This window comes from Odocoileus virginianus, unplaced genomic scaffold (assembly GCF_023699985.2).
Source record: "Odocoileus virginianus isolate 20LAN1187 ecotype Illinois unplaced genomic scaffold, Ovbor_1.2 Unplaced_Scaffold_3, whole genome shotgun sequence".
Lineage (NCBI taxonomy): Eukaryota > Metazoa > Chordata > Mammalia > Artiodactyla > Cervidae > Odocoileus > Odocoileus virginianus.
The window spans coordinates 1777143-1782197 of NW_027224265.1; the positions used below are offsets into that span (position 1 = coordinate 1777143).

The 5055-nt window shown below is 39.1% G+C and overlaps 1 non-coding gene across 1 annotated transcript; it reads left to right on the plus strand.

Annotated features, from left to right (window-relative positions):
• Positions 1 to 1308: 1308 nt before the first annotated feature.
• On the plus strand, positions 1309 to 1415 carry LOC139033363 (U6 spliceosomal RNA). Its single transcript, XR_011485948.1, has one exon. It is a non-coding gene; the product is annotated as a U6 spliceosomal RNA (small nuclear RNA).
• The last annotated feature ends 3640 nt before the right edge of the window (positions 1416 to 5055 follow it).

A 5055-nucleotide genomic window follows, 5' to 3' on the forward strand; every position in this document is an offset into this window, starting at 1 on the left:
AAGAATTCCACTGCAAACCAGACATCTGAATCAATTACTTAGACAATTTACATTGAAATTACAAAGCTGTCATTCAAATGCAATTCCCAAACATAAGTATGTAAAATATTGAATTTTAAATTTTCTTGATGCAAAAATATTAGTATTATTGGGTTTTACTTTTCTAAGATATTTCTCTACTCAGTTTTCAATTCTGAGACTGAAAGACGCTTACCTTTTAAGGAGGACAAGTAGCATCCTAGTTAACTAATAACTAGAGTGTTTAATCAAGACCTTGATGAAATGCAATGCACCTTTTTAATACTTGATTCCATAACTTTAAGACTGATGTGCCATGTATCTACATTTTTGGATTCAAGTCACACACCTTACGTCTTTTTTCCTGAGTCTGCTCATAGAAATCTATTAACTCCCCATTCATGTGCCAAATTGACCTCATGGTTGATTCTTTGTCTCCCAACATCTGTCTATATACAATCATCTCCCTGCCCAGGCTGAAAGACTTCTGACCAGACCAGATCCCTGCATTATTTTTCATTGACTTTCTAAAATTACAAATAATAAGATGAATTTTGGAGGTCTCCCCTGTCATTTGAAGTTGTAGGTGATATGAAAATTTTACTGACAATCTTATTTTAACATAACCTTAGGTTTTTATCTTGTCAAACTTAGGCTGAAATCATTTTGGATGCTAATTCTGCCATCTTGTCCAGTTTCACGCCATCCTTGGATGTGATAAACTCCTCCTTCTTATCTGAGATGCTGAGGAGAGTGTTGACTGGAATGGAACACTCATGGAACCTTGGGACGCCTCTCTTCAGCTTGTCTCTGGTCTGTCAGTCAGCTTCCTTCAGAGATGCTATGCCTGTCTGCTCATGGGAATCATCTGGGGAGCGTACCAAAACCTGACTTCTGGAATTCACTCCAGGGCCTAAAGGGCCGTGGCCAGGCATCTCGGACATTTAACAGCTTCCTAGGCTACTCTTAAGCAGCTGTTTCAGCACTAGTCTAAGGATTAGCTTTTGCCACTGCTGCTGCTTTTTCCCTGACTTGATTACAAGGACAGAACTTAGACTTTGTCAAGTGCCTTGCTTAAGTCTAGCCTCACTAGGTCTAAAGCACCCCCATCTACCTGTAGGGGAATCATAGCTGTAAAAGGAAACCGTATCTTGTCATGACTTTTCCTTATGACATAGACTGGCTCACATGTTTGCCTCACCTCATGCTCAGGAAAATCCCCTGAGAAAGACTTTAAATGGACTAGTCTTCAGCATTTACCATAGTCTCCCTTTCAAACACTTAGGTCCTGTGCTCGCTTCGGCAGCACATATACTAAAATTGGAATGATACAGAGAAGATTAGCATGGCCCCTGCGCAAGGATGACATGCAAATTCGTGAAGCGTTCCATATTTTTCAGAATATTGGAAATAAAAGCAAAAATAAACAAATGGGACCTAATGAAACTTAAAAGCTTTTGCACAACAAAGGGAACTATAAGCAAGGTGAAAAGACAGCCTTCAGAATGGGAGAAAATAATAGCAAATGAAGAAACAGACAAAGGATTAATCTCAAAAATATACAAGCAACTCCTGCAGCTCAATTCCAGAAAAATAAATAACCCAATCAAAAAATGGGCCAAAGATCTAAACAGACATTTCTCCAAAGAAGACATACAGATGGCTAACAAACACATGAAAAGATGCTCAACATCACTCATTATCAGAGAAATGCAAATCAAAACCTCAGTGAGGTACCATTACACACCAGTCAGGATGGCTGCTATCCAAAAGTCTACAAGCAATAAATGCTGGAGAGGGTGTGGAGAAAAGGGAACCCTCTTACACTGTTGGTGGGAATGCAAACTAGTACAGCCACTATGGAGAACAGTGTGGAGATTCCTTCAAAAACTGGAAATAGAACTGCCATATGACCCAGCAATCCCACTCCTGGGCATACACACTGAGGAAACCAGATCTGAAAGAGACATGTGCACCCCAATGTTCATCGCAGCACTGTTTATAATAGCCAGGACGTGGAAGCAACCTAGATGCCCATTAGCAGACGAATGGATGAGGAAGCTGTGGTACATATACACTATGGAATATTACTCAGCCATTAAAAGAATTCATTTGAATCAGTTCTAATGAGATGGATGAAACTGGAGCCCATTATACAGAGTGAAGTAAGCCAGAAAGATAAAGACCAATACAGCATACTAACACATATATATGGAATTTAAAAAGATGGTAACGATAACCCTATATGCAAAACAGAAAAAGAGACACAGATGTACAGAACAGACTTTTAGACTCTGTGGGAGAAGGCAAGGGTGGGATGTTCTGAGAGAATAGCACTGAAACAAGTATACTATCAAGGGTGAAACAGATCACCAGCCCAGGTTGGATGCATGAGACAAGTGCTTAGGGCTGGTGCACTGGGAAGACCCAGAGGGATGGGATGGAGAGGGAGGTGGGAGGGGGGTTCAGGATGGGGAATACATGTAAATCCATGGCTGATTCATGTCAATGTATGGCAAAAACTACTACAATATTGTAAAGTAATTAGCCTTCAGCTAATAAAAATAAGTGGAAAAAAATAAAGAGAAACAAAAGAGAAAATAAATAAATAGACACTTAGGTCCTTCCCTCCCTCTATATCACCCCTCCCCCACTGAATCCTCCAGCTCTGACCTTGGTCTCCGTGGTTAGTTTCTCAATAATTATCTGTAATGAATCACTGACCCTATCGTCAGCTTTCTTTTATCCATGAATATAAAATTTGCAGGTCTGCAAAAACAAGCATAAACAAAATAGGTATATATTTAAAAAAATAAAACCATACCAAAATGAATTCCAGCATAAGGATGCGAAAAACAGTCTCTGGATCAATGACTCTAGCTGTCTTGACTACTTAAAAATAACTTGTCCAGTTTTTATCTGAATTGTACTTTGGCAAAATGATCTTTCTGTATTTAAGGTTGCTAATAACTTTGTTGCTGCTACCATTCTCTTTGTGTTCTTATTTTCTGGTATTCCCAAAAGCCTGACCCTTTCCCCCAGCTGCTACCTACCCCTCTCCACACCCAAGCCCTGCCCTGCCACTGTCAACACTCACTATCCATTCTTTCTAGTTTAGAATAACACTCATAATAGAAATGCATTTTATCTTATGGAAAACACTGTCACAGAACATGATCTCCTGTATGAATATCCTTTCCAAATCCCCAGTTTGTATGGGCATCTGAGACTACCAGTCTGAGATGCATGACTCTAAATCTCCCTGGCCAACCACCTATCTTGAAAATCTCTACTTCCAACTGGGAAAAATATTTGCTAACATGTCCATGATAACCTCTTCATGGAGGGCTTTTTCTGGGTCCCTTTCCTGGTCCACCCTGGCCATAGTAGAACATCCTCCTGGCTCAGGGCTCCCTTCTCCCTACATCCCCTTTCTTCTCAAACTCCCTCACTTCAATCCATTTTCTGCTTTATCCAAAAGCTCAAACTTCTTTATTTTCCCTCACAAAAGGCTTTAATGGCCCAATCAATGAGAGGCTTGACTCTTACCAATTAAACATGAGCCCAAATCTTCAAATACAAAAAAAACTATCTTTATTTTCCCAGTAAGGCAGTTTTCATCCTCAGAAACACAATTACTTGATCCACTGCCTGGGATGAACAGGGCACATTTGTGTTCCATCCTGGGAAAGGTTGCTTTACGTCTTAGAATGTGCCGAGAAATTAAAAATGAGTGAGATTTTGTCCCCACAGCATGTTTATTCACATCCTGAATTTTATGTCAGCTCGCCTTTATAGGTGAGTATGCAGATAGGTGGTAAGAAGGTGAGTGGGCATGGTGGGGAGGTGCTGGGTCAGGGGAAGGAGAGGATATGGGCAGGAAGTGGGAGGCTGGGGATTACAAAGTAGAAGTACTGTGGTACTCTGCAAGCTTGAGGCTTCCTAGAGCTGGGAAGATACCTGCGGCACGCCAAACCTCTCAGAATTCTCTTGTCCATTATGTCATCAAACCCACCACTTGAATTCCTTCCTTCGTTCTTCCTTTCCCTTGTGTTTGCAAGGAAGCACACTGATTTTCCTTAGTACACTGACTACTTATAAGAGTTCTATGATTCCAGAGAGAACCAGGTGATTCCAAGTAGAAATAAATAGCACCAAGTTTTTGTAAATTCGTAACTCTTATTATGACACTAAGCAAAGAATTTTACAAGGTAAATTTTAGCCTCATCAAAGCAGAAGACATGATATGCAGAGAAGATTGCCAATAATGGAAATGAGACTCAGAAAATATAATAGCAGTGTTTTTGAATACTATGGAGTTAAATGGAAAATTTGAATAAACAGATAATTGGATTTATTATTCTGTAATAGAGGAATCATGGTACTAGACAGAGTATAAAGGTGTCATCTTGTGGTTCTCATTCCAGGGTAAACAGCAGCAGTATTGTTGACAAAAGTAAATGGAATTATGTTCATTTAAAAAGCATCTACAAAAAACTGTCAATTAGAAAATCTTGGTTGAGCATTATTGAATGTATCTCCTTGGTCTCCTGTAAGATCTCATTTTTAGCAACTTTAAGGAAGAGAATGAGGTTGGTAGTTACCATCTACCACCCACCCACACTCACAAGCCACCCAATTTCAGGACACCTGGAACCACCCATAAGGACTGGTATTAAGTTCAGGGAGTTGTTTTTTTTTTTAAATTTTAGAATTTTTGCATATATTTGCATGTTGACTTTTAAACATATGGAATCATACATACAAAAATAAGTTTGATAGCATCCTGCTGTTTTGGTGGCCAAACTCGATTCAAAGAATTATCACGTGTAAAGAATTCTAAATTGATTAGATCCTGGAGTATAGAAGAAAAGAAATATATAGAAAGACACAGAGATTTAAGGAAACAAATGGACTATATGAAAAGAAATTTACACCATGAATGGTCTAATTAAATCTACTTAGAAATATCTCTTTGTTAATAGCCTGTATCCAATTCAATAACAAAAAGGTGGGTTTTTTCTTCACTCCCCACCC